Source organism: Numida meleagris, chromosome 12 (genome assembly GCF_002078875.1).
Source record: "Numida meleagris isolate 19003 breed g44 Domestic line chromosome 12, NumMel1.0, whole genome shotgun sequence".
Lineage (NCBI taxonomy): Eukaryota > Metazoa > Chordata > Aves > Galliformes > Numididae > Numida > Numida meleagris.
The window spans coordinates 4,592,848-4,612,242 of NC_034420.1; the positions used below are offsets into that span (position 1 = coordinate 4,592,848).

The 19,395-nt window shown below is 38.6% G+C and overlaps 1 protein-coding gene across 13 annotated transcripts in view; it reads right to left on the reverse strand.

Moving 5' to 3' along the window:
• Positions 1-19,395, reverse strand: part of TENM2 (teneurin transmembrane protein 2) — a 616,658-nt gene that overhangs the window by 401,952 nt on the left and 195,311 nt on the right. Inside the window, exon 1 of one of the 13 annotated variants that reach the window (XM_021410403.1) lies at positions 18,918-19,141. The exons of the other annotated variants lie outside the window; for them this stretch is intronic. The gene's annotated coding sequence lies outside the window, so the exon portion shown is untranslated. Of the gene's footprint in view, positions 1-18,917; positions 19,142-19,395 lie in introns of those variants that run through there. 13 annotated transcript variants of the gene reach the window in all.

Here is a 19,395-nt window from a genome sequence, read left to right on the forward strand (position 1 = left end):
TAAATATATATTAGGCTACAAAAATCAATGTAGCTATAGCGAATATAAATCAAAAGCAGAACGTAGCTTACCAACTCTAGTGAAAACAGCTCGCTGAAAATGTAAGGACTCCTAAATACTGTGAGTCTTTCGGCGGTACTTCCTTACCATTAGGCTGCTAATTTTGTCAGAAAATATATAACATTTATTAAAATTTACTTACAGAGCGACGTTCCAACAGACATCATTTTATTTTAAGGAGTATGTTTTATTTAATTACGTTGGTCACTCTGAATGTAATGCCTCCTATTTATTTCCATGGAAACTACAACAGATACAAAGAGCACAATAACACTATTTGATAAAGCAAATTCTCAGCTACAAAAGTTTTTCACTGTTTTTCAACATAGTCACCACCATTAGCCAATTTGCACGGATGAGCTCTTTGAGATGCTCTTCATTCCGTGGTGTGACAGTTGTACATAGCCATCTGGAATGTGGCTTGTCTTGTCATGTCACCACTGCTGAAACGCACCACCCACTGCCTTACTGAGCTCCCATCCACTGTTGGGTCTCCATAAACATTCAGCAAGTGTCAGTGAATGCCAATAGGTGCCACTGTTTCTGCATGGTGGGATTCAGTTCCACCCTGTTGCCTCATCTGCACTTCCATATCAGACGCCATTTTGTCAAACCGCTCCTCTGCTGCCACCTGTCACACGGCAACAACATGTAATGGAGTACGGGTGGGAACGTTCAGCCTCTGCTGCCATCCCACCAACATCCGCCTTTGACACTGTGGGCCAGCACAGTAAACTAGGAGGCACTGCAGCCCTTGTAATTGAATTACTAGGCTAAAAATGACAGATGTTGGAGGACACTGGGGACAAGTTTTTAACGCTAAGCTAAACACTAGAAAAAAAAAATAATCCTACAAGCCATTATCTAATCACACAGTATGCATTGCTGAAAGCTTCAAGAGTAATGCAGGTAAAGGGCAGTTGTTTTAAATTTCAAGAGGTCTCCATCACTGTCAACATAACTGTGCAGCCTTTTCTCAGCTCTTGAGCAATGGAACATCATCCACCTTAAAATGGCTGTGAAGAAGGATGGGTATATTTTGATGCCCTGCCTGACCTGTGGCGCTCGCTGTGACGACTGCTGTGCTGTGCCATAAAGTGGGCAAATAGGGGCAGAGCTTACACAGGGATGAAACACTACTGCGATAGATTGAAGCTGCTTTGGAGCTGCAGGTTTTGAGGAGGTACTCCCTGCTGATGTAGGCACGAAAGAGGGAAGCTGCTACAGACTAGTTTTACTGTGAGTCTGAAACTCCTGTGTGCATTTGATGGTATGCATAGATCTCTTCCCTGTAAGTCCTGTGAAAATTACATCTGACCCAGGAGGTAGACTTGATTTTTTATCTTCCACGAAGTATAATTACAAATGTATTTATTTTCATATTTTATTGCATAAACAACAAAAAGAACGCAATTGGATTTCTTAATTCTTGGATTAAAAGCTGTGGTATTGTTGACACTCTCATTATTAATAAAGACTTCTGTACATATTATTTGTATTTTAAGGGAATAAATGCAAAATCAAAACAAACAGACCTCTAGCAACAGGAAGCACCATGAACCTGGTGCTGCCTGTCAAACCTGCGCCCGCGGGTAGAAATTGGTATGTTGCTGTAACTATGAAATCATGCATAAAAAAGAAGTATCTTTCCATCTGGATATAAATGAATCATTTAAATACCATTAAGAGTCTGAACTTGGTGATTTCTATACACACATAAAGCTTCTAATTTCCCGTCCTTTCTTTTCACTCATTCAACCTTTGCGGTGTTTATGACTGGTCAAACATTTACATTTGTTTGAATTAACTAATGGCCTGGTGTTTTGAGAAGGTCATTGTTCTGGTTTACATACATGGCTGAATTACTCATCTTCAGAGCTAAAACCATCAAATATTGAATTTTGAGTTCAATACCCTTTCTAGTAAGGGCTGCATCTGCCTTCCCTCCACCTTGGCACTGCCCTAAATGTCAGACACTGCCACCCAGCCATCACTGAAGGTCGCTGCTTCACACTGCCCAGCCCGAGCGCAGGTGCTCAGCAGAGCTGACTGCTGTCAGCAAACCCTGTCCCAGACAGCACCCCGCAGTGAGCTGGGATGCACCTGCAGCTCCTGAGCACAGCCACGCTGCTCCTGACCTCCTCTCTTCGCAGAGAAAGAGGAATCCCATGCAAAACACACTAACCTTGCAGGTCTATTGTTCTGAGCTCAATATAGGGCACAGCAAATTCAGAATATGAAAAAGACCTTGAACAAGCATTCAATCCCACAAATACTTCCAAAGCTGCTGGACAGATCTAATATGTGAAATGCTATAAAAAAAAAAAAAAGTACAGTATTAACTACATATCACTCATCAATGGCAGCTTTTGTCTTATCCCCCTTAGCAACTTTGCCAATAGCTACTGCTCCCATGCTCCCACAGCACATTGCCAAAAAAAAAAAAAAAAAGGGAAAGAAAAGAAGAGCAAAAACTTAGCCAGACTTGCTTGGCTTAGACATTTACAAGAGGAAAACAGCCATCTCCCGTAACTACGCTCGGCTGCAGCCCGTCACAGAAGGAAAACACAACAGGCAAAGAGCTGCAGCTGTTACTGGAAAAGATGTACGAAAGAAAGCTGCCAAATTTATTTCCAAAAGTATCAGAAACGTGAACATCCCAGGAACAGAGTGCCTGCAATACAGCCGTATGTGAAGGAGATAAGAAATTCCATTATGTACATTGGCTGCTTCCATGAAATAGATGAAAACCTACATATTATTTTTCACAAACAATAACGAAAAAAAAACCATCCCGCAACTTTTTAACAATTATTGAGGTTGAAGGAAGAAATAGCGACAGACATTGCTGAGGAAGTCTGGCTCTCTGTAGGGAATCTTGTACAGGGCTGGAAGTTCCGCTAAACTTTCATTTCAGAGCAGTTTCTAATGCATTATTTAGGAGTCAAGTATAATATGGATAATGGAAATGTAGTCATATAAGCATTGGCAAAAAGCAACCAAAATATCCTGCATACGTAGAAACTCCATAAGCTAATGCTATTTGAATCTTTAGTATTTTAATTATAACTAATAAAAATTAAGCAGATACTTCTCACAGCATGGGATCACCAATGTACTGTGAGCAGAAACAGATACATGTTGCAATGTACATTAATTTTTTAAAAAATTTCCTGTGTAATTGTACCACAAAGTACACACTTAAAAGATTCTTTGCAATCATATCCAGAAGGGCTAACTTTTCACACCACATCCAAACACAAGGATATTTTTGTTGAATATGGAATCACCTAACACACAGTGTCTAGAGATGTAAAAACCTTGCTGCCCATCACAGCCTAACATAAAATCTGAACCTTTCAGTCATGACCGTTCAGCTCCCAACTTTGCTGGCTGCCTCGTGGCTGGTTCAACAAGCTTATGTCACTAGCACTAAGCCTGGCTACCCAGGGAAGTGGTGGAGTCACCGTCCCTGGAGGTGTTCAAGGAAAGGGCAGATGTAGCAGTTAGGGACATGGTTTAGTGGGCAATAGTGGTGGTAGGTGGATGGTTGGACTGGATGATCTTGGAGGTCTTTTCCAACCCCAATGATTCTATGCAGTTGGGAGTTATGTATATTAATATATGAAGTGTGTACATGCGTATGTATTTTTCTTTCCACTGTATTCTCATAGAGTCACTAGAAGCCTGCATTTGGAAATTCAGTGAATAAACTGAGAAATGAGACTTTTGATATTTAATGAGTTTGTTAAGTATAGATTAGCATTTCTAGCAACATAAGCTATACAGCATGGTGAGGGATAATAAAACCAAGCAATCAACAGTCTCTGAAACATTTCATCTCTGTCACTCAGGAGGGTGACACAATAACAGATGATAAACCAACTCCGGAACATTTCAGTTTAAGGAAGTCAATTTTAAATCCTGAAATGTACAACCTTTTTGAGCCTGAAGAAAGTTAAACTTTGCTTTGGTTTCAAAAGATTTAGCTTTGATACCAGCAAAAGATAATACAGTAAATAAAAGGAAAAATTGCTATTTTTCTTTGGAAGGCACGAGGGACAGGCTAAGGAGGGAACAATACTGTATAAGTCACACGCAAGAAAGGAAAGTCATTGTAAATAGACTGGCTCTTCTCACTGCACCTATCTTATCCCTACTTTATCTTCCAAAACATATGAACCAATTACCCAAGCATATATATGTGGGGGAGGGTGAGGGGGGATGATAAAGCTAGGATAGGGTTTGAAATGAAGCTGTAATATTTAATCAATATTAAAACTGAGTTGGGATCCAATCAATAGCCAATAAATTCATTTTGGTGGCAAACTATTTAAGTTACATGCCATTAAAGGATTTCTCTCCTCTAACAAATTGATGTCTCACTGCTATATAGAGTTTCTCCAGTGTTTTATTTAAAATTTCAACAAACCCTTTAAAGAATGAAACAATAATTTATTGTACTGTTCTGACAGGCAAAAGTGTTATAGACTTAACTATCATATATAATAGATTTATTTATAAGTTTAAAAGAGTTTTCCTTTTTAATCTGGAGAATCAATCACTATTGTTTTCCATTTTGCCTAATATTGCATCAATGTTGCTGGCGAGGTGATTTAACTTCAACTGAAGTGAATTAATATCCCTCAGACTCTTGTAAGAACAGCCTTCTCAGCACTAGCTCCAGAGATCCTTACTTCTTAATCTGCTTTATCTGCGTAAATAATGCCATTGACACACAGCACGTCTTGCATGGGTAGAGCAGATCCACAGGAATTGAGATTGCTTTCCCAATCAAGAAATTAAAAGACAATTGCTATTCTCCAAAATGCACTGATATGATTGGCTTCAAATCTACAGCAAAAAATTAAATTTCATGCAACCGTTGATCAGTAACATTTGCATAATTGTTGCTCAAACCTCTGGAGCTTCACCAAATATTGTATTCAGTAGAGGCACTTCACTCCGTACTGCTGCATTTTTTGTTATCATCATTTAAAATTGACAACAGCGTGTTTCATGACAAAAGCAGATCATGATATCACAGAATATTAACACTGCAATAAAATATCTGCATTCTGACAAAAGGAAGCACAAATTTTTAGATGTTGCCACAATAATCTGAGCCAGATTATTTTTTCTTAAACTACAGTTCTAGACAGGCTGTTCTTTTAAAATGTACATTGGTTTCTTACTCTTCCTCTTCCCATTTCCTAAAAATAACCACTCTTGCATGTTGGGTGTGTGTCTGGGGGGACATCATTATGAGACATAACAGAATCCGAGAGAGAAGAATGTTTGCCACATATGAAAGGCAGCACCAACAATTATTCAATGAATTTAGAAATCAACTCCAGCAGTGAAGTATATGAGGCTCCTGCTGATATTGGTCATCTGAGAAATAATGATTTATTGCTGTTCAGTGCACGCTTACTTATGTGGATACAATTTTCCACTAAGAAATCAAAACAAAATAAGAAGCTCCAACATTTGCATGGTTCCTTCACAGAGACTGAGAAATAAATTGAACGCTATTAAGTGAGTTTAATGCAGCTGACTTAGTCCATGTCCATGAAGCGTAAAACATGCAAAAAAAGCACTATAGTCAACTTTTTTTTTTTGAAAACGGTTTAGAAAATATGCATTCTTTTGCACAAAATTAGAAGGAGATTCCACAGCATACTTTTTTTTTTTTTTAAGAACATTCCAAATTTTTTGAAGATGCTAAACATTTGCTACTACTTATTTTCCATTCACAAATTCATTCTTTTGAATGCAGCTCATTTTGAGTTTCAGCAAGGCAATCTTACTCTGCATGTGAAATGTCAGATTAACTTGGATGAATTATCAGAGAAAAGAAGTTTAACTTTCAAATCTGTCCTTTTGATTTGTGCCTTCAACTATATGCATATGTAACGGCTGGATCTGAAAGTGGATATCAGCACGTGCACAAATTGCAGCCAGGTATCGCAGTAACACAGAACATGAGAATACGCTGAATACTCATCATAAACAGGATTGGGAGACTGGATTACTCAAAAGAGAAGTGCAGTGCTCAAAAACAGTATTTTATCATTTTCTTCTGCTGAGTACCAAAAGACCTACCCAGTCATAAACATCACTACACCGTGCATGTACTGTTCTAATTTATTAGACATGTCAAGATTCGTTATAACCAACATAATTAAACCCAAAGAAACAAAACAAAGCTAAAAAAATACCCCACACTGTAATAGTAACAGGAGAAAGCTTTTCAAGCTGTTCAGCAAGCTCTACACTAGTAAAAATTAAACACATTCTTATGAGGTAAGGGTGAAGAGTTGCCACTGATTTCCACCATCCAGTTTCTCTGGTGGTTGTACCCCTGAAGGAAGAGACGAGCCATAATGCTTGCTGGCTTTTTTTTTTCCCCGTGCGTGAGCAATCATCCTAATGAGAATGCTTGCATTAAAGCGATTTTTGAAAATGAAACAAAATCTTTCAAACTTTTACCAGCAGATGTGATTGAACATGCCCAAAGCCTGTAGAATTAACAGCTCTAAAAATGTATAGTAATGTCAGATGCAGCTGCCAGTTGTTGTTGACTATTTAAAAAAATGAAAATTTGAACACATCCTGACAAGTATGATGCTCTCTCAGAACTCTAATATTTCTTACACAGATCCAGCTGGGAAATCATAACTGGAAGACATCTGTCCTTATATCTTAAATTCTACAAATCTGTAAAGAACGAGCTTTTTATCAGACTGGTGAGAACTTTTTGTTGGAAATATAACTTCTTAGATAATCAATTATCTATGCAATTAAACAGCTTTTTAAATAAATCCGTCTTTTCAGAAAAGAGAATGACGACAATTCAGCCTCCCACTAATATCCTACAAATATCCTAATCAGCTTCCTACAGTCAGACATGCTCAGTGAAGCAAGAGTCTGATTGGGTCCCTCTGTAATTGTGAGCCTAACTTCAACTAATAGCTCTTGGTAAGTAATAGGCTTACCAGATATCACACGAAAATTATGGCACCAAGTTGAATACCTACTTAGTACTGCTCCTGAATGAATGCCTGTTTAACTTTACTTAGCACTTGATCCTGATTCCATTCAGCCCACAGAAGAAACAGTCCCTGATATTAAGGCAGCAGAATCGAGTCGTTAGGCAGGTAACCCACTCCATTTCTGCAGAATACACAGTTAAGAGCATTTAACACTAGTTAAATAGATGTCTATTCACTCCTCAGATTGAGTTTAAATACTTGAAGTTCAAGAGTCAAATATTACACGGTGAACAATCACTTCTGATCAAGTTGTCAGACAACTGTTGAGATGCTCAAGTCAAGACAAGTGGAGGTGTCCAGCACCTTCCTCTGCAGTCTCCATGAGGAAGAATACAGACAATCTACACAATGCAAGGAAACATTCGGCAGGATGCACAAAGCGGTCCACGAGTGAGACAGTGATCTCCAGATGATTGCCAGTCATTCCTTCCAGCCTCAAATGTTCTGGGGTTCCCTACCACTTAAGCCCAGGACACCAACTGTCATTTTGAAACAAACAAATCCAGCTGGTTCCCACAAATGAGAACCCACTGCTCAGCAAAGCTAGAATAGATCTCTTTCAAATCTAATGCATTTTATTCACGCTGTTTCTATAATTCTCTGAAGTCCACAGCACACAAAATGTATTACACTTCTGAGATAAGAACAACCAAGAATGGACTTCTGCTTACAGTTCTATCACAGATTATATTTACCTACCTTCTCCTCTCCTACAGTTAAAACACAAACATACACAAAGTTAAAAGGCTTTTGATGATCATTCAGTCTTCAAAATTCACCAGAAAGGTAGCTTTCCTTCTACACAATCCCTACAGAATCTTGCAGACGTTTTTACTAAATACAAATCTTGCTAAATATCACAGGCAGATGTTAGGTACTTGTACTTCATTAGTAATTTCACTTTCTCTGGTCAAATAGCAAAATCAACCAACTGCTACTTTGTTCCACTTCCTGAAAACAGATGAAAAAAGTATTGCAGTAGTAAGCACAAAAAAAGAAAGTATGTAAATTTTAACTGGAATGGGTAAGGTGAAAATGATCTGTGCTTATGCAGCCAAACCTAGTAACAGGGGGTATGAAAAGACACTGGGTTAACATGACTATGATTACTGATGGCTACATAAATAGATTTGTGGTGCTATTTTGATGGAGAATTTCAAAGAGATTAAGTTCATGGCTCGCTCCTGAGGGAACTGTGACTAAGATAAGAAGTATGTGCTATGAGACTTCATTTCAGAGAACTACTTAGAAAATAAACAAATAAGCTGCCACAGAAGTTTTGATGACTGGTGTACTGAGACTTGCACCTGGCTTGCCACCTTTGGGGAAGAGTGAAAAAGAGAAAAAGAGAAAAAGAAAGAGAGAGGGAGAGAGAAAGAGGGATATTAGAGGGGAAAGGGAAAGTCCAAGAAATAGTGGATCTCCAGGCAAAAATGAGATATATTGAAAGCAGCTGAATAGAAAATACAAGGTGAGGGCAGTGGAGGGGAGCGCAATGAAAACAAAACGATTCCAGGGAACGACCAAAAAACAGCAAATCATAAATAATGCGTTTAAAGCATCATCAAGTCCTTCATTGAAGTCCTTGGTATCTAAATGTCATTGTTCTATTTTTAGCTGCCTGGTATTTAACACAAAATATGACCTGTACTAATTGATATTTAACTACTGTATTCAATTTGTAAACACGTTATAAAGGAAAAGATGAGATGAATGCTTTATAGACATTAAGAAGACAGTGTCAGCAAGGACAGTGATGAAAATTGGAAGGGCTTATTTTACATCCTCTGAGATAGCATACTGTACACATCAGTCCCCCACTGTCTGTTTCACTAATTTGCATGAGCAGTATAATTGACAGCTTGTTAACAGCTTATTAGGGACTCTGAAGCCCGGTAATAAACACCACACACAAAACAACGGCATGGACAAAGAACGCAGTCAAATTCTATTTTAACAATCCCAGCTGAAACCCACAGATCAAAAACTATGTCTTGATTGAATTTAAAAAAAAAGTTATTACTGGGTGGGGCTGGAAAAACAGCAGGTGTGGGACTAAGAACCTGAGAGCAGCCACACCAGGTCGGATGAGTGCTCCTGGCAGCTCGGCTTCCCATCTCCAACAGCAGCAAGCACAGTGACTGCCCCGCACAGCCACAGCAACCCGAGCTCCACCACTGCCTAAGCCACGAGCAGCGTTTCATGCTTAATAAATATTTTCTTTATGAGTTTTTCCTAAGTGTATTTTGAACCTCTGTAAAGCTCTGCCACAATTAAATGGCTTAGAACATCTTGTTATTGCAAATCTGTCTGTAGATAATATGCTAATGCTCATTTTCCAGGTAAAATAAAAAAAATGAGTATGTAAACTGCAACTCTTAGATTTTCTGCATTTCTATATATAATGTAGGTACCACATAGCCTTATCATGGCCTGTGATAGAAAACGTCTATTAGTGTGAATTGCAGCATATCACATGAGAGACAATAACAGCATCATGGCACATAGAGAAAGCTATTTGTATTTTCTGGTGAGGGAGTACGGAGCTACTGAATGTTGTCCTTACTTATCTTAGGATGAAAGCCTTATTATAAGCTCATTTCAGTTGAACAAATCTCTCTGGGCTCCCTGCTGAGCAAGGCATTTAAACTTTAAAGCTAAAGGCATTCATTTTCCTTTGCTGACAGTGAAAACCCTCCTGCACAGCTCCGCCAGGCACACGGAGGCTTTCAGCCCGCTCAGCGCAGAATGCATTACGGCATTTAGCTGCTCGTTGTGCTGCTCTGCAGCCAGTGGACATCAAAGCATTCATTTCCATGGGCGACAAGGAGGTCTCTCCAGTGTAACTATCCCTACCTGCTCAGGTTTAAGCGCTCTTCAGATCCGGGACACAGAGTACTGTGACAAAATATTCTGGGCAGTATTTTTCAGCTCATTCTGACTGACTCTTGTTTCTAAGGAGTGCTTTGCGTAGCGGTCCAGGCCATGGAGGGTTTAGAGGCCTTCTCAGGGCCAAGCACATTATAACCATCAATATGGAAAAGATGCAGATTAGAGAGCCACAGATTCTGATTCTTCACTGTTCTGAAAAACCTCTGTGAAACACAAATATTCAAAAGCCCAAGAGCACACGACAGAAAGGACTGTGCACTTTTGTATCCTAATTTATAAGCAAGACCTTACGTGCTTATCTTCTCATGTGTTGGTAACTCATAGATTAGAGACAAAGTTTAATCGCTGCAGTTTGCCCAAGTGTGACACGTCCCCAAAGCAAACATCCAGATGACAAAAACTCCTTGAAATATAAAGAAAGGGAAATAAAAAGAGATTACTTCCATCTCATGCATCGCTTTGATTTTACTTAGCTTAAGTGTTGGTCCTAGTCTTATTCCTACACTCACTGACACTAATATCAGACAAGTTTGCTTCCTTTTACAAAGGCAAGCTTTCCTCATTTAAAAAGCTTTTTTTTGTAGTACCAAAAAAAATAAACTCTTTTAAGATAGTAATGCTGTAAATACGCCAAAAAGTTGTTTGCTGTAATCTATGGCTTAAGTATTCAGTTTATTGTGGCAAATAAGCACCAGATTAAGTTGATGCTAACTGTTATCGGTGCGTGCAAATCAGGAAGATTAGGATTACTCTGTGAATGTAGTGCTCATTGCGTAGACTGCATGCAGGCAGCAATGCGGAGCTCCAAGTGCTGCAGGCCAAGCCAAAATCTCAAGAAATTCAGACTGACATCTGAAGAGCAAAACGGAATCAATAATTACGGAAAGATTGGTTTTCAACATTGTATTTCTTAATGTACCTAAGAAGGTAAAGTTAAAAGAAGAAAACCACTAGCAGCTATCATTATTAGTAAGAGACAACTTTAAGGAGGATTCTGTCCAGGTTACTGCAACAATACATAGCCCTCAAAATTCTTTTGTTAAATAACAAATGCTTTTTCTAACTCTACAAAAATGCACATGTATGCCACTAACTTTATTTGAGATATTTTATATGGAATTATTTCCTTAACATAAACTAGTGGATAAATAGTTTTCTAGATGAACACCAGTACTAACAATTCTATTCATCACTTCAGTAATATTAAGACTTCAACCAGGGAAATAACTGCTGCCCATTCACATTACTGAAATTTGTGGTGAAGACATTATTTTTATGACTTCTGCAAACTCTACGACTCTTAACCTGAATGAGCTTTATGCGACATGTTTTGCTTCATGTATTAACTTTTAAATACTGACATACATGAATCAAACACAAGATTTTAAATAAACATGATATATAAATAAAGACAAAAAAAATCTTAATAATTAAATCTGAAGAAACAATCCATCAAGTAACAAAAAAAACCAAAACACAACAGTGGGTCTCAATTGTGGTCAAAAAGATTCAAAATAAACAGTAAGAAATGTTTTTAACACCAAAGACAGTAAAATGGAGGGACAGAAGACTAGAACTGGTTAGGTCTTCATTATGAGTATCAACTGATGCACACTGGCTACACACTAAGCAATATTTAGAAATCCCCTTCAAACTACAGCTATGGAAATGTTTTTCTAATAGCAAACTAGCACACAGAATTATTTTATGAAAATGAAAAATTCTGTCTGTCCTTAAAGCTGTCTAACATGCATAATGACAATTCTGCTGGAGCACAGACCAAGACAGAGGCAGTTCTGCTGTCTGGGTGGCATTCATTCCATACAGAAGCCTGAAGAATCATGTCCAGTACTTAAGTACCAGGAGATGAACCCAGGAGGGATTAAAAATTATGTTGTGGTTTCCTATAAAAAGGAAATCCTATTGCAGCTCATCAATAACTACTATAGAGTATAACCAACTATTTCACCTTTCTCTTTACAGTGGTTAAATTTGCATAAGGTATATTAACAAAGATGACTTCTCTACTTTTTACAGTTCAGTATGAATTTTAGTCTGATGTGCAGCAATGATATGTCCATAGTATTAACGATATATCATTTATTAGTCTCACTGAAAGAAAAACAAAACCCAGCAGTTTATTATAGTATCTGCTGTCTTTTGCTGCAGTCTGCTTGCTTTTATATTCAGGCTGTGCATGTTAGTATTCTGCAAATATATTTGTAGAGAGTATTGGCTTTAATGATAAAGAATATCAGAGAGAGAGCCAAGCCACAATATGGTAAATGTTAAAATGGCAAGATTTTAAATTTAAATTCCAAGTGTCCAGCAAATTAGCAGGGTGAGCTGAAAAGAGTGTGAATTGCTACAAAGTTGGCCCTATGACAACTTTTATGTGCTGATTACTTAGTATAACCACCAGCTATTTTGATGGTGTTTGGCAATCTTTACTTTACTTACAAATATTTGCATAAAGGCAAAATAAGGCATTTTAAATAGCCTCAAATCGATCTTAAGAATAAAAGCCAGCTGTATTTACTCACTGTATGTCCTTCTAAAAAGGCATTGCTGCTGTACAAAGATTTATGGTGTTCTGTAAGGACTGAAATTATGGTACAAGATCGCATTCACTAACTATTACTATCTTCTACAACTGTAAAGGAACTGCACTATCATATGTATCTATTCAAATGAACTGGCACAGCTACAATAAAAGTCATCCTTTTTCTGTAGCTTGTTCTCTGCAAATCACCCAAATGCTAACAGTTGAAGAGAGCCTTTGATTTCCTTTCATGTTGGCACTGTAAACCCCCACTTGTTCAATACACGCATATCCCTCAACTTCTGTCAAAAGCAAGAACAAATTTCCTAACCAAAACTGAAAAGTCCTTGGCTTTTCAAATGACTATAAATTGCATGGCTAAGTGCATATGGCCACAGGGCTGTCACAGTTACTTTTCTTGACAATTCATCATAGCATACTAATTCTGTAATATCATTACTGTGTCTCTTCTCACTGTACTGATCCAGCCAGTTAATTTAATCAACTAATAATAGATTCAGAAATGGATGCAAAGGACCCTAGCACTTCAAATTATATTACTAGAGATGCACAGCAGTGAAAGCAACGTATTCTGCACTTGCCATTAAGTATAACCTCAGTAAGTTACATTCTGCTAAGTTGGAGACTTTCCTTTAAAAGGTAAAGAAAAAAATATCTGTAGAAGTCAGGTCTTCTTGAAAAATAGCAAAAAAGTTGTTTATTTCATATTAAACATAACTTACGAATGCTTTGCATTAATTTGAAAAAATTGTAGCCAGTTATTAAATTATTGTAATTATTTATGTTTAAAAGTAAAAAAAAATAATAATTATAAAAGCACCACAGGAAAAAAATACATATGAGTAGTGGAAACGAAAGGTGTATGATTAACTGCAAAGTGAGCCATTCAAACACGGACAATTAATTTTATTAAATTTTCGCCTTCTCTGAAAATGTCAATGGTTATTAAAAACATTATTCTCCAACATCCCAGCCCATTTTGCATGTCATGAATAACGGCACTTACATTTTATATAGATTAAAAAAAAAAACAACAAAACAGCTGAAAACTAATCTAACCTGAAATGTAGGCAAAACTGAAATGAAGACCACATCCAAAACAGCAGAACAGTTGGCTTGCATTTAAACACTGATGATCAAAACAGTGCCCTATGAAGTTTCTGAGAACACAACACAAGCGTTGCTTATGTAGGCACACTTGGTAAGCAGGTAAAAAATGTGCTGTACTTGTAAAGGGGCTACCAGCTCTCAACCCCATGTTGATACGTGTGCGTAGGCACGATGCACACCCTCCATCACTGCCGTGTTGCTGACACTGCAACCAGGCAGCAGCAGAGCGGTGTCAGGCACGTGGCAGCTCCTCAGCCCTGGCCAGGCCCTGCATAAGCTGCCCCCAGCCCCACTTGCACCATCAGAGTGCTATAAAGGAGGAGGATGCCCCTCTGCATGTAGGAAATCATGTTCAACAGACCCTACTGGAACGCCCACATAGAATTTTCCACTTAAGATTAAATCTAGATGAATTACCAATGTCATTCCAATTAATCTTTTGTGGGAACTTAAAGTCACTGAATCTCTTCACTTGCTGAGGCATTTTGTGTATTGGGGCCAAAAATGAGGCAAAATTGTGTTTCCCCATTTAAACAGAGTTAATTTTGGTAACACTGGGGTGATAGAGATTGATAGACTTACTCCCTATGATTCAGGAAGGCAAATGTTAACATTTTAGAAGTGATTAGAGGCCTCTAAAATGCAGTGAATCTTCTGTACATGCCAAAGCACTCTCCCTGAAACACAGGTGCCTGAGTTCCAACCTAGATGAAGCCCCAACAAATGCATTATTCTCATCAGCCATCGTGCAGAGATCCCCGTCATGCTCTCTTTAGGATGTCCAGCGTCACTCGTTACTAAGCACGACTCAAATTATGCCTACCTAGTCTAAAAACAAGGCATCTGCTTGAGTACTGTAATCTAACAAAACAAATAATTTTCCTTTCATCAATATACAACAGCTTTGTTCATTACTGAGAAACGTTAGGTGGTGAAGTATTGAGTGCTATGCATTTTACGCTTAAATCAATGTACTGTCTTGCAGTTATGCCACCTAATGTGTTTTTAAGCCATGCGCTACAGAAATCAATGTGGTTCTTATTTGATATTCAGTGTTAAGTTCAGCCTCATAAATTTAGAATTGCACTCTGTTATTTTGATGGTTATGTATTAACTATGTCCTGTAAGTTTTATGATGTTATATTCAGACATGCAGTAAATCATGCCAGTTATACACAAGTGGCACACAGTGGCTTTATTTTTACCGTCCATTTTGGAAGAGAAGAAAGGGATGATTCATTTCACCTATCAGGGAAGAAAAATAGGGTATATCAGATAAATTTCAGAAGGTGTATCAGTAACAAAATTAGGCTCCATAAAATTTAACTGAGTCTTTTCTGAGACAAACTGATTTGCAGCAGATAAATGTGTTTGATATACTTCATTTTGCCAATATTTTACACTGGAACAGGCACACAACAGTTGATCATTCTCTGTAATGCATCTAACAGGTGCTATGCTATTGTCTAGAAATCAAATGCCACGCTGCAATTTTTTTTTTTTTTAATTTTTTTGAAAAATTGGATTGGTATTGGTATACAGAATAAAAAACAAGGAACTTCTAAGATATTGTCATAATGGAAAAACTTTCCCCAGTTTCAGTTTATTTTTTTTAGATCTAGATAAAGTTTCTCTCAACCCCCCTCAACTGTATTTACCTGTGACCAAGATCCTCATCTCACCCTTCTCAGTACGTAGAACTAGCCCGGTTACTTGTTCCCAAAACAGGTACAAAACAGCCTCACGCACCACAGACCTGCCCGCACCACCACGCTATACGTGTACTCCAGTATATGCTGTACTTCATCCTGCAGAGCTAGCCCCATCACTACGGTAATAAAACCAAAACATAAATGAGCCATGAAATGTATTAAATAAGGCAACGCCAAACCACTACATTTGGTTTCGCATGAGTTAGAATAATCCAGGCAAGTAAGCCTTGTTTAAGAGGTCTTACATTTTATACCAACTTGGTTTCAGTTTCAAACTGACTCATTTTCATCAGTTACTTTTATGAAGGAACACAGAATGACTGCACAGGTCTGATGTGGGTGAGTTACAGATCACTAATAAGGCCGCTCTGACGTGGACTTGTTAGAAGAAGGCAATCAAAAATGTATTCTGTTTCTGCCTACGTGGCCTTCGCCTATGCACTGAGATAACAACCAAATTCAACTCTTTGTGCAGTGAACTCTTTCAGTGCAACTTCTGTCAACTAGAACTGCAAACATCCTATGGCAGGAGAAGGCACAAGATTTATTTTTAAGACTCTACTGATTTATTGCAAAGCTAAAATACAGTTTGTGCTAGACACTGCTAAAATAAGCCACACCATTTGAGTCTTCATGATTCTGCTAACAAACAATCCTCATCTGATACCAGGAATTAAAAAGAAACACTCTTAGGGGCAGATGTACCTATTGCAGCAGCCACATCCGTTCACAAGTCTGTAGTTGGGAGGACTACAGGTGCTCTTCTTTTCCCTTCAGGACAACCATTAAAGACCATCAGGTGCACTGCACACACGGAGTAACAACAATTGTCAAGTCCAAATGATCCATCAGAAATATAATCATGATCCATCAGAAATATAATTGTGCTCCAATCAGCTGTACAAAAGTTTGCTGTATTCACAGCGGTTCCTGTATTCTTTTACAGTGTTTTTTCTAAAACACAACAAGATGCTGACAGTGAAATTAGATGCTCTTATACTCCAATTTTTACTTTAATCTCGAGCCTTGATTTTCTCTGCACAAACCTCATAGAGATTTATATTTTGACAGTGAGAAGTGGGAAATATTTACAGTTAAAGAAAAGGAAAAGGAGAGAGTGTTTCAAAGCATGTTACATAATAATTATCTCTCTCTGAATAAGAAATGTTTTTAACTCTTGAATCTGGTGAGCTGAAGGAGTTCACTGGCACGGTAATTTCCAGAAAGGATTCCCCAGCAGCGCAGTTACTTGCAGGCTGAATAAAGCCCACACAACAGCTGCACCAAGACCATGACAACTTTCCTTGGAAGAAAAACTTCATTTTGTGTTAACAGCTAAGGTCAATGTCCAGCTACAAGTTGTTTCATAGAGACACAGAAACAAAAGAGAGGGCGAGGTGGAGAGAAATGTGATATGGGAACATAACTTTATTAAAACATCAACCTACGGGGTCCATTTTTCCTGGGCTCCTTTTGGAAAGAAGTTTCCAGGCAGGTTTCACCAGCACACTGATTTCCCGTGTTTTAACAACCCAAGGGAAGATATAAAAAGACTGCAGACTCCCGAAGAACAAAAGAAAATCTGTGTAGCAGGTTTCCAATTTTGCTATATTGGAAAGTGAATAACAAAACAAAACAAAAATACTCCACAAAGAAACAAACGTTCTTTCCAAACCATACAGCTTGCCAAAAGCTGCAGCCCCTGTCAAACCAAGAAACCAACTCCCTAGGAAAGGGCAGAGCTGGAATCAGCCAGCATGGTGACTTTCAAGGAGCACAGGCCATTCTCTCCCCACAGAAAGGCCACCAGAAATGCCCCCCCCATGCTCACTCGGCACATCTCACCAGCCCAGCAGCTGGCCGCAGGGCTCTCAGCTTTAAGGAACCCTCCAGTGACACAGACCTCACACTCTCAATGGACAGGAGCGCTCAAAAGGGAGTGCAGGAAGATGCTCAGAAAACTTAATTCCAGGTACTTCGAGGGGAGGAAAAAAAAACACAAAAAAACCACCAAACCTCCACAGCCTCCAGATTTCATGCCACACTGCAAGTCCTGCCTTACAGAATGCCTGTACCTACAGTACAGTGCTGTTTCAACACTTCGGCATTAGTATATGAGGTACATTTACATATCTAAGGTCAGTGAACTTGCTTCTGCTATACATACTAATGCATTACATACATCTTTTGAATCCCTGCTTCTCACTAGGAGAGCACTGTGCTTTAAAATCTGCAGCGCATTTCTTCTGAAATGTTCTTCCTGCCTACCAAGGGAAAAGACTTTCCAGCAGCCATTAGCTACAGCCATTTTCACATCTCATTTTAACAAGCTATAAAAGCAGAGCAACATGCCAATTACATGAAATAAATAAAATGAGTGAGTACAAGATGGCTAAGAAAACCTCCTACATTACACATATTTGTTAGGAAGTGTATTAGAGTTTCACTAATGCATTTATAATCCTGCAGAACAGTCTGGCACATCTGCATCTTCAGCACAACAGAATGGCAAAGATGATACAATCCTCAGAGAATTTCTATTTGAAATAATTTTAGATGTGTTTTATGTATACCAAGGAAGCTGCCAGTCAATCTGATCTTCAAACACACTGAACTCCACAGAGGGAACTCTGGTAAACTGCAGACTGTTCACCTAAATGCATTTATTTTAGCAACATGAAAACCAGTTGCTGTATTTGGCTAATAATACGCTGCACATTTGGAGCTCTGTTAAATACCTTAATTGTGTAGCAGAGAATAAGGCAATTAATTTACACAAAAGGACACAGAGGTGAATTTTATGTCTACATCCCAGAACAAAATAAGTAAATTCACTGAACATATGGCTTATTAAATTTAATAGTTCCTTTCCAAGATGATTCTGATTGCCATGTTTTGAAAGATAGGATTTTTTTTTTTTTTTTTTTAAAGAAAAAAATCTTTTGGATATTTGCCGTTAAGCAGATATGCCATCTGTCTCCCCAAATGAAAAGAAACTCAAGACTTTGATTACTATTTTTCTTAGCAAGATTTAGGGTAACGTATCTCTAGTACATTGATTAACTACATCTGACATTACATCTCGGACCTGTTTACTATTGTTTTTCCAGGAACTACCCACACGTGCACAAAAGCACTCCAGGATACACCACGAAGAGCCATAAGGAAGACCCATCACCTCCTGTACTGCTTTTGAGCTCTGCGGGTGACACCATGTAATTCAAATGGCCATCTTGTATTTTCACTTCAGTTTTAAGGAGACAGATGTCTAAGGCGTAGCACTCCAAACTGGACTTGGAATTAGTGCCACAAAATGCTCTCATTAAGGAAGGAAAAGAGGAAGCCACTCACAAATTTCATTGTAAGAATATATATCATAAGTAAGATGCTGGCCTGACATTATAGCAAATTCTTGTAATTTGTGTGCTGGATACTTCAAATTCTCAGAAGTCCACCACATTTTGCTTATCTAGTTATTTTCGAGGGAAATCTGTGGCTTTCAAGCCATCAAAAGCGGTAACTCACCTGTGTCAGAGCCAATGGTAAGGGCACAGATTGTGCACCTACCCTGAAGTTGCTGAGCACCCCTCTGACCCCGTGCAAAGCAGCAAAGCCCAGGATCAGAGATGCCTGCCCTGCTGCCCTGACCAGGCTCAGGGCCAGGGAGGTACCAGGGCAACTGCTGCCGCAGGAAGGCCGGACGGGGTGGTTCAGGCTCAGGAGGTGAACAGCACTGCTCACTACAATCACTTGAAGCACTTTACAAATGAGCTGTGCGAAAATAAATCCAAATGGCATGGCATAAAACCACAAGCAGGGAAAAGATTAAAAAAAAACCAAACAAATCTGGTTTCATCACCCAAGCCCTGTGTACACTACAGAATTGATTTATTGCTACAACACTTTTCTGCTACTCGATTTAATAGCCGCATTCGTCAAAACATTCATCAAAGCCGCACGTGAGGCAGAGCCGGCAGCTCCCACGGCCCCGGCACTGCCCCTG